We start from the raw sequence: 11,531 nt of genomic DNA, 5'->3' as shown, positions 1-11,531 counted from the left end.
TGACTAGAAGAATAGCGGCCCTGAACAGGTTCATTTCAAGATCGTCAGAGAGGTGCAAATCTTTCTATAATCTGCTAAGGAAGAACAAGGACTTTCAATGGACTCCTGATCATCAGGCTGCCTTTGAAGACCTGAAAACATATCTATCCTCTCCTCCTTGCTGGCAAAACCAAAAAAGATGAATCCCGACAAAGATACCGATCGATCCAAATCAAACGTCGGTGCGGTCTTGGTCAAAGAAGCAGACGGACAACAACACCCTGTCTATTACGTAAGTAAAAGTCTACTGGATGCAGAGATCAGGTATGGCCTGCTTGAAAAGTATGTTTTAGCTTTAATTATGAGTTGCACAAAATTAAGACCATACTTTGAAAGCCACCCTATAATAGTTAGAACCAATCTTCCTATCAAGTCTGTACTCAGGAAGCCAGAATTGTTCGGACGAATGTGCAAATGGTCAGTCCAGCTAAGCACATACAACATAACATTTGAACCAAGGACAGCAATTAAGTCACAAGCACTAGCAGACTTTGTGGCTGACTTTAGTCCAACCCTAGAACCCGACCTAATAAAAGAAGTAAACAAACTGACCAGCGACCAAACAGACCTAGAATGGACCCTATTTGTCGATGGTGCAACCAACATGAGAGGCACAGGCCTGGGGGTAGTACTAAAATCGCCACAGGGGGATAAGATAGTACAAGCTATAAGCTGTGCCATGTCGGAGCCTATCGAGGCCAGGGAGAAATGGGACCCTGCAGCTGAGATGGCTTTTGCTGCTTCGAAATATCCTGACCTGCATAATTTGGAAAATGAATAAGAGGTCGACTCTCCAGGGGAGCAGAACGTTGAGGCTGAGCCGGCTAAGAGCGGGGAGCAGGTTGTTGATGCTGCTTTTTCGAGCGAAGACGATAATACTTTTAATTCTCGGTTGGTATTTTGGCCCATCCGGGGGATGTCCCTAGACAGACATTATTTTTATTTTCCTGTTTTGGGTCAGGGAGGCTCTCCCTGGCTTTTATGAATATTTTGGCGCCTTTGCCCCAGGGGGTAAAGGTTTATTAATGTAGGCATGATGACCTTCTTTTGGCTGATTTCACTTTTGTCTTTGCTTAATTTGTGAATTTCATCCTGTTGGACCTGTCAAATATTTTGTTTGCATGATTTGCACATTATTCTGGTTAAATAACCTGCACATTTTTGTTTCAATTTTTGTCATAAGTATTTCAACCAAGTATATTTTTTTGCTATAATGGTTGAAAGGGTGGGAAATCCGCCTGTCGGGGGGCTTATGCCCCCGCCTTCTTTGGAGGGCTTGGTATTCGGCCTGTCGAGAGGGCATTTTAGATAGATGGTCGGGATAAAACACCCTTGCACCGTCTTGCTGCGTCCAGCCGGTTTTTATCCTTGGCAGTAAACCTAGTAAGGTCAGGCAATTATTTCATGCCTGATTGGTCCTGACTTTTTACTGTATCCGGTGGTGGTTACCAACTCGTTAGGCACAGTTAAGTGCAAAAATTTTGTTTCAGGAATATATAGTAGAGTAGCCCTCAATCCTGAATATTTATGCGTATAATCTTTTATTATGTATAGTTGTTCGGGATTCAAAAAGTAAATAGATGGGTTAGTTGAGCGGTATAAAATACGGACAAGTCATATAAAGCATGTAGTTCATCACATAGCACATCAGGTTGAGTAGTGATTGAATTTGTACTGATCGTAGCCTGATCTGATCTTTACATATGGAATAATTTTAAATGAGTTACATTCCGGGATCTTGGGATCATTTCCCCTTCTAGTGTTTGCGGCTGTATGCTCCTTATCCAACAATTGAATCAATTAAGTAAGGGCCTTCCCATGTGGGAGCTAGCTTGCCCGTTGATTTTTCCTTTTTATTTGGAAATACTTTGCGTAGGACAAGGTCTCCTTCTTTGAAGACCCCGACCCGACGTTTTTATTGTAAGTCCCAACGCTTGTTGATATGATGCCATCCCGATTTTGGCGGCGTCTCTTAGTTCTTCTCGTCGGACTAAGTTATCTTGCATCGGTCTTTGTTTGTTTCAACGTTGTTCAGCCGGATCTGGATGTTGGTACTCGTATTTCCGGGGATTACGACTTTCGCAGCCATACACCAGGGAGTAAGGTGTTTGGCCTGTCATCGCAGATTTTGGAGTCGTCATGTACGCCCATAGTACTAATGGAAGTTCTTCACCCATCCGCCTCGTCTTCTTTTCGACTTTTTTTAGGCGACTTATGACTACCTTGTTGCTTGACTCTGTCTGGCCATTAGCTTTTGGGTATCCAGGGGTTGATGTTACCAGGTTGATATTCCATTCTTGGCAGAATGCTTGGGTCCTTTTCCCCACGAACTGAGTTCCGTTGTCACATACTATTTCTGATGGGACTCCATATCTGCAAATAATGTTTGTCCTGATGAAGGATATTACTTCTTTTTCGGTTACTTGCCTGTAAGAGTCAGCCTCGATCCACTTAGAGAAGTAATCAGTCATGGCTAACATGAAGACTTTTTGTCCTGGAGCTACGAGCGCGTTTTCCCACAATGTCCATGCCCCACTTTATAAATGGCCAGGGCGCGGAAATTGAATGAAGGAGTTCGGATGGTCGATGTATGATTGGTGCATGGATTTGGCAAGCTTCGCATTTCGAAGAGTATTCCAGGCAGTCAGCCCTCAGCGTAGGCTAGTAGTAGCCTGTCCTGAGAACTTTGCTTGCCAGGCTCTTTCCTCCTTTGTGATTGCCACAGTGTCAATCATTTATTTCTTGAAGTACTAGCTTGGCTTCGTCAGGCTCCAAGCATCTCAGGTAGGGTCCAGCCTGCGATCTCTTGAACAAGGTGTTATTGATGATAGCATAAGATGAAGCTCTAATTCTAAAGGCCCTTGCCTCATGTCTTCCCTGAGGTAGTATTCCTCGGAGAAACCAATCATAATAAGGTTTAGTCCAAGAGTTACTGTCCTGATTGACAGGGTTGACCTGTTCAGTTTGCTGATGGTCGGCTCTAATAAGTGCACAATTGGTATTTTATCAAAACCAGCGGGGGTAAAGTTTGAACCTAGGCTGGCGAGAGCATCACCAGGTATTCAGTCTCTAGGTATTTGATCTATATCAAATGAAGGAAATTTAGCGGTAAGGTTTTTTGCATATTCTAAATACGAAATCATTTTTGCATCCTTAGCCGTATAAATTCCCTTTATTTGATTGGCAATTAAGAGTGAATCAGTTTTTACCTTTAGGTTTTGAACATCGAGGTCTAGACATACCTTTAAGCCTGCTATCAGGGCTTTATATTCTGCTTCGTTGTTGGTAGCTTTGAACTCACAGTTTACAGCCTGAGCTATTACATCTCCCTAGGGTGATTTAAGTACTAATCCTAACCCTGTCCCCCTGGCATTGGATGCCCCATCTATGAACAAGGTCCATTCTTGGTCTAGGGTTTTATTTTCTAGTTGGTTGACCTCTTTTATTAGGTCTGTTCCGTGTTAGGGCTGAAGTCACCACAAAGTCTGCTAGGGCCTGCGATTTTATCGCTGCCCTGGGTTCAAAGGAGATGTCATATGTGCTAATTTGTACTGACCATTTGGCCATCCTGCCTGAAAGTTCAGGTTTACGCAAAACAGATTTTATTGGTAAATTGGTCCTAACTATAATTGGGTGACTTTCAAAATAAGGTCTCAGCTTGGTACATGACATTATCAATGCTAAAACATATTTTTCAAGTAGTCCATACCTCAACTCAGCATCTAGCAGGCTTTTACTTACATAGTAGACTAGATATTGCTACCCATCCTGTTCTTTCACCAGGACTGCACTGATTGCTGTGTCGATGACAGATAGGTATATTGACAAAGGTTCTCCCTTTTCTGGTTTAGCCAGTAAGGGCGGAGATGATAAATAGGATTTTAGATCCTGGAAAGCTGCCTCAAGCTCGTCCGTCCACTGGAATTGTTTATTTTTCCTGAGTAAGTTATAGAATGTTTTGCATCTTTCAGAAGATCTTGATATAAAGCGGTTCAGGCGGCTACCCTACCTTGTCAATTTTTTGATATTCTTGACGACTTGGGTGACTCGTAGTTCCAGGATGGCCTTTATCCTGCTCGGGCTTGCTTCTATGCCTCTCTTTGTGACCATATATCCAAGAAATTTGCCTGCAGAGACCCCAAAGTGGCACTTTGCAGGGTTCAGCTTCATGTTATATTTTTCTAATATCTCAAATGCTATTTCTAAGTGCTTCACATGATCTTCTGCATTCTTGGATTTCACCACCATGTCATCTATGTATACTTCCATGATGTCACCTATCTGGTCTTTAAACATCATGTTGACCAGGCGCTGGTACGTTGCCCCTGCATTCTTCAGGCCAAAAGGCATGGCAAAGTGTAACAAAGATATGCCTCGATGCCGTAATGAATGCAGATACTCTCTGGTCGGCGGGTGCATCTTTATTTGATTGAATCCGGAAGCATCCATGAATGTCAACATTTCATGACCTGCTGTTGCGTCTACCATGGCATCAATATGAGGCAGGGGGAATGGATCTTTAGGGCAAGCTTTGTTCAGGTCAGTGTAGTCTACACAAACTCTCCACTTTCCATTCTTTTTCTGCACAACAACTACGTTAGCCAGCCACTCAGGGTACATTACTGAATGATCAAGCATTGAAGGCTGGATATTCTCCATAATTGCTGGTAATAATTGCTGAATATTTCCCTTTTAATTACCGTATTTACTGCACAATCTTCATACTTAATGCTGCGTATTTATTTCCATTAATATACGCGGATATGGTCAAATATTGTCCTGATATTTGGACCGTTGTCCTCTCCATGGCCTGGCGCCTAACTTCATGTGCTCTGAGAGCCTGGCAGTCAGGTTTAGGTGCAATTCTGATCAGGGTGGTCTGCGGATTTCCAGGCCTAACAACCTTCTTGCTCACCACTCTCATCAACAACCATCTCCTCTTCACCCAAGTTATCCCCTCTAGAAGTGCTAGGAAAGAAGACCTCCTTATCCGCTCAACTAGGCAAAAGACAAGATGGATCGAGAAGTCCTTGCCTAGCAAGATGTAGGAGGGGCGGATATTGTGCTTTGTAAGCATTGACTCTATCTTCATAAGCTTGTCTATGCATTTCCATCATCAATAGAGTCAAGTAGTCATTCCCCGCCTTAACATTTTCGGGTTTAAATTTATGGTAGGTGAATGGGTAAGGTGGGGTGATAATGGAGGAGGAGGGCTCGGCAACTTCTTCCCCTTGGTGTTGAATAATATATTCGGCTTCCTCGGAGAGTGGGAGAAGGTAATTCGGCCTATGAACATTCAAGCGACAAATTTTGCTAGGTAACGTGATAGATTTAGCTTCATTTGTCAACCACCTAAATTTGTCATCAAGAGTATCATTCTTGACCCATTTGAACTTTTGGACCATGGTGTGCAAATCAATAATATGGCCTCCCTTTACCGGTGTATATGTGTCATTCTTTTTGAAATCCCGGTTAAAGTGCTTGGCCAAATAAGTCACTAATCCTCCGTTGACAATAAAGGTTGTGCCTTCTTTGCCACAATCAACGTTGAGCCCTCTTTCAATCAAAAGTCGTAAAGAATTGTATGGCTTTGTGAACTCTCTTCCGATGTTCAAAGTCGACTCAAGAAGAATAAAGTCAAGTTCGGTGAAATGGTTTGTACCTTTTCTAGCAATCAAATTATGCCCAATAACCTTGTGCCATACTCTTATGCCCGGATGATGGACTAAGAGAGCACGACAATCATGATAAGATGTAAATTCTTTTCTGGTATTGGCCTTCCATAAGGGAGCGGGGTCATACTTGGTAGGCTTCTTTGTATAAGTCGGGTCATCACTAAGGCCAAATATTTTACCAAGCTCTCCATAAGACAAACATCTATCAACATTCTCGAGAAGAAACTCAATATTGGTTCGGGTATCCACCTTGGTGACTTTTAAAGAGCTCAAAAACTCTAAGGTGAGGGATGAGTAAGTCAACTCTTGCATATTAAACAATGTACTCAATCCCATGGACTCGAAAAAGGTCTTTGTTTGCTCTAGGACACCCAATTTCAACAAAGTCTCTTGACAAATGAACTTGGTGGGCAAGATAGTTTTCTTAGAAAATGAAATAAATTTCTTCCTATGGGAGTCGGAAGTGAAAATTACCTCCGGATAATCTGTTACTTGTTCAACAACCGGAGTAGTAGAAGTAGTAGCTTCTATAGGAGGATCTTGCTCTTGAATTTCCAACCTTGCATTATGAACTACCAATGCCTTTGATGCTTGAATAGCTTAAAGAGCTTGTTGTCTCTTAGAAAGGTTCTTCTTTTGGGGTGCCTTACTTCCGCCTTTTGTTCTTGCCATGCTCCTTTACTTAGTAACACCAAAGAAAGCTTGAAATCTCAATTTCTAGTAATACCCAAATCGATTTAGGATAATTGAATGTTGCCTTGTATCCCAAAAATCTACTCAAACCTTGAAGATGTTGGTGTTTTAATCACTTGTTGTTGGTAAAGGGGTGATTTAATTTTGTTTTGAGGAAGTTTAGATTTTATTTGGTTGATTTTGGTTGAGAAATTTGTTGTTGGTTGATGGAGAGAATGAGGGTTTTGGAGTTTTGGGATTTTGGGGTAGTGTTTATGTTTGAATGAATGAAAATGAATTGGGGAAAGGGGGTTTTTAAGACCCGTTGTATTTGAAAACCAGAGGGGATACGAGTGACCTGGCGTCGGGACGAGCGTCTTTTATTTGCTACAGAATTGGTTCGGAAAAATGCGCTGGGGACGAGCGTCTTATCAGCAAGACGAGCGGATTCTTGAGCTGGGACGAGCGTCCTAAGTTGGAGACGCTCGGATTCCTTTCCAGGGAGAAATCCCAAAAATTGCCAGTGAAAAGACGAGCGGATTTTCTCTGGGACGACCGTCCAGGCTGAGACTAGCGGATTCCCTGGTAGGACGCTCGGATTCTCAGTCAGACCCAAAAGTTGTTTTTCCCAGCTTCTCAAGACGAGTGTCTTTGGCCCTGGACGCTCGGGTTCTTTTCAGGACGAGCGGATCCTCGTCGGTTCGCTCGGATTGTCCCTCTGCCACACGGATTCAGGTCCATCCGTGGGTGCTTCGTAACCCGTGTCATTTTTAACCTTCATTTCTTGTGGTCTTCATTGTGGGGGTACTACAAAGGCTAGGATAGCCTAGGAAAATGTTATCCCCACACTAAGGCAAAACACTACACATCAATAAACAATTGAGTCCCTCCCTCACTTCTCTCAAAAATGATGAAAATCTTGATCAAGGTATAAAAATGTAAATCCAAAATTGACAAAAATGCAATACAATAATTAAAATGCAAGTTAGGGAGTTAAAATATTTACAAGTGGTGGTTTAGGGAGGACTCCACCAAACTCTCATCCAATAATGAGATGTCAAGGGGGCATGTTCAAGGTGTTGTTGATGTTGCTCAACACCTTGAAAAAGTAGTCGAAAGCTTGTTAATTGTAGTGAAAAAGATCTTCAATAGACCTTTTCACTTGTTGTTCTTCATGGTGCTCTTGGGTCATAGCATTACCGATATAAGGATTGAATATCCCTTCAAACTCAGCATCCCAAAGACCGCATACTTCGTCTACTTGATCACTAAAAATGTAATGAGTTGAAACTCTCCTTCTTTCTTATCTTGGCCAATGAGGCCTTCTTCTTCACTTGTCATGGGTGAGCTTTTGAAGCTCTCTTTGTTGCAATTTCCTTACTCTTTTGATGGAGCATCATTCACTTTCTTCTTCCATTGAAATTCCAACTTCTTCCTATCATCTTGCCGGCTATATTGATCAACCATAAAACATGGCTCATGTAATCGGGGAGCTCTCATTGTCTTGTCAAGATTGAAAGTGATGGTTTCATCTCCCACTTCAAGGGTGAGCTCTCCATGTTTTACATCGATCACCGCTCCCGCGGTGTACAAGAAAGGTCTTCCTAAAATAATAGGAATGTTGGAGTCTTCGTCCATGTCAACAATAACAAAGTCCACCTGGATGAAGAATTTGCCAATTCTTACCGGCACATCTTCCCATACCCCTAAAGGTGTCTTCGTAGATCGATCCACCATTTGAAGTGTGATATTAGTGCACTTGAGCTCTCCCACTCCTAGCCTCTTGCTTACCGAATATGGCATGACACTCACACTTGCCCCAAGGTCAGATAAAGCTTTGTTGATCGTGGTGTCGCCAATGGTACATGGAATGGAAAAACTTCCCGGATCCTTTAGTTTTGGAGGTGAACTTCCTTATAGGATGGCAGTACTCACTTTATTGAAAGCAATAGTCTCAAGCTTCCGGATGGATTTCTTCTTCGTAATAATATCTTTCATATAATTTGTATAGGCCGGAACATGATTGATTAATTCCGCAAATGGAATTAAGACTTCCAAATTCTTCACAATCTCTATGAATTTTCCAAGTTGGTCATCAAACTTAGGCTTAGCTTTACGACTTGGAAAAGGAAGTCTAATCACAATAGGCTCCTTCTCTTCATTCTCCTTTAAAGCTTCTTGAATGGTGGGTTCTTCTTCCCTAGAGTTTTGCACAACTTTTTCCTTGTCACTAGTCTCCACAATGTCATCCTCAACTTGCTTCTTTGGCTCTTCATAGCTTGTACCACTCCTCAAATGGATGGCACTCACCGATTCTTGTCTTGGAAGATTACCTTGAGGTGGTAATTGCCCCTTTTGTCTTTGTGAACTTGAAGATGCTAATTGAGACATTTGGGTCTCCAACATCTTTGTGTGAGCTAGTATGTTATTAATGGTGATGTCTTTTGCTTGGCTATCCTTTTGCATTTGAGTGAAAACCTCTTGTTGGTTCTTTTGCATTTGGAGGACTGCTTTTTGAACATCAAAACCTTGGTCATTTGTTTGATTGTATGGAGTTTGATTTTGGTAACCTTGGTTTTGGTTGTAAAAGGGTCTTTGATTTTGGTTTCTCATTGGAGGTGGGTGTATGTTGTTTGAGGGTTTTGAACATTTTGGCTTTTGTATGAGAGGTTGGGATGTAATTTGGTGTTTTCATTGTAATAGTTGGAATAAGGGGTGCTACTCTTGTATGCTTGGAAAGCATTCACTTGTTCACTTGTTCCTCTACATTCACTTTGTTCATGTCCCAAAGATCCACAACTCTCACATATTCCACTTGGAATTGATGAAGATGCCACCATGGAATTAATATGTTGCTTAGATTTGGAGGCTTCTTCAAGCTTAGCCATAGCCTTCTCAAACTTCAAATTAATGGTATCAATATGAGCACTAAGTTGAGCACCCAATTGAGTAATATAGTCCACTTCATGCTTTCCTCCTCTAGTAGCCTTCCGAGGTCTACTACATTGGGAGTTATGGACCGCCATTTCCTCAATCTTATTCCATGTTTGATTATCGTCAACTTCGGTAAACATACCATTTGATCCCATGTTGAGAATGTTTCGGGAGTCTTCATATAGACCATTCCAAAATTGTTGTACCAAGAACCACTCGCTAAGTCCATGATGAGGACATGAGCGACAAGTTCTTTTGAACCGCTCCCAAGCTTCATACAAAGATTCTTCGTCCCTTTGTTTGAATCCCGTGATTGGGCTCTTAGCATGTTAGTCTTTTCCGGAGGGTAGAACTTTTTGTAGAATGCAAGTGCCAATTTCTTCCAAGAGTTAATACCAAGGGTAGCCTTATCAAGGCTCTTTAACCATTGTTTCGTAGTACCAATCAAAGAAAAAGGAAATAAGACCCATCGAATTTGGTCTTGAGTCACTCCAGTTTGAGAAATCGCATCACAATAGTCACAAAATGTCTCCATATGAGAATGAGGGTCCTCACTAGGCATCCCCCCAAATTGGCATATTTCGACTAATTGGATAAATGCGGATTTTGCAATGAAATTACCGGCCAAATGTTGTGGTGTGGGAGTACCATTTGGTAGGTTCTCCTCGGTTGGCACGGAATGTGATGAAAATTTAGGCATTGTGGGTTGGTTTTGTGGTTGATTTTGTGTTTCGTTCTCCTCTCCTTCTCTTGCAAAAGGGTTGATGAACTCAATGTTATTTGGTTGAATGTCCACAATCTCACCAATACCTCTCAAAGTATTTCTAGCAAGTCTTCTATTGGTTGTCAATGTTCTTTCAATTTCGTGATCAATGGGTAACAAGTTACCTTGTGATCTTCTAGACATGCAAAATATCAAACCACTTGAAAACAATTAGAACAAACCTTGAGGAGTTTTACTTCCCCAAGGCAAAGAAAGACACAACTAAGAACAATCAAAGAAAATCAAATCAAGTTAACACCGTCCCCGGCAACGACGCCATTTTTGGTTCGTCGGTTTTGTTACTTGTCGTCAAACGTTACCTAGACCAAAACATTATTTATAACTTCACAAACTACTCTACTATTAGTAAAGAGTTAAGTAAAGGTCGGATCCCAAGGGACGGGTATTGATGTAGGATTTTCGATTGCAAATGGTCGTGTCTAAGGGTGTCACAATTTGGATTCAGATAAGAGATCACTAAACTAAATAACAATGTAAATAAACAAGAAAGATGATTAAAATGAGATGTAAACAATTGATTAAAAGCACTAGGGTGTCATGAGTTCATAGGGGATACATGGGAATTGATCATACAAACATATTCTCAAATTATAAGCAAGCAATTATTGTTGTGATAGGATCGAGTTGGTTTATATTTTACAATCCTATGAAGGTTTGGGTCCATGAGCCTAATCGATTAGATTGTACAACACCTACAAGTCGACTTAATCCTCCCTACTCAACTATATGCATGGTCTAATGAGACTCGAGTTGGTTTATGTCTTACAAGTCTCATTGAATAGGTAAGTTATGGGTAAAAAATGCAAGGATTCATAGGCTCACATTTCATCAAACATAACATGTGCATAAGCTGAGATCACAACAAGCAAGCAAATAAATTATGTGAACATATTAGATTAAGCATGAATCATCCCCCATGTTGGTTTCTCCTAATTCCCCATTAACCCTAGTTAAGAGACTACTCACTCATTATCATGTTTAACATGCTAACAAGGTTGTCAGTCATATTAACAAAGCAAAACATGATGAATGAATGGAAATGATTAAAAATAATTAAAAAGGGATTAAGAGAACTATACCTAATGATGATTCCAAAATAATAAGCAAAGAATAATAGAAATACTTGATGATTGATGGAAGGTTGTCAATCTCCCAATAATACCCAAATAATCTTCAATTACCCAAAATAAATGATGAATAATAGAGAAATTAAGGAAATGAGATTCATATTAATGCTTAATTAAGAGTTGATTACAAGATTAAGATGAGATTAGAATAACATAAGAAGAGTATATGAAGGACATGATAATCTAATTAGTACAATGGGGTATTTATACTAAGGATTAGGTACATAAATTAGGGTTACTAAGGGCTTAAATGACGATTAAGACCCTTAAGAAAAGTTGAGGAAGTGCTCCTCTCGAGGG

General features: G+C 41.0%; 1 non-coding gene across 1 annotated transcript; it reads left to right on the top strand.

Annotated features, from left to right (window-relative positions):
- The first annotated feature begins 9,542 nt into the window (after window positions 1–9,542).
- Window positions 9,543–9,648, top strand: LOC141625119 (small nucleolar RNA R71). Its single transcript, XR_012534915.1, has one exon. It is a non-coding gene; the product is annotated as a small nucleolar RNA R71 (small nucleolar RNA).
- Window positions 9,649–11,531: the final 1,883 nt, after the last annotated feature.

This window comes from Silene latifolia, chromosome X (genome assembly GCF_048544455.1).
Source record: "Silene latifolia isolate original U9 population chromosome X, ASM4854445v1, whole genome shotgun sequence".
In the NCBI taxonomy this organism is placed as follows: domain Eukaryota; kingdom Viridiplantae; phylum Streptophyta; class Magnoliopsida; order Caryophyllales; family Caryophyllaceae; genus Silene; species Silene latifolia.
Note: the sequence above shows the minus strand (reverse complement) of the source record. Positions and strands in the feature narration are given on the sequence as shown.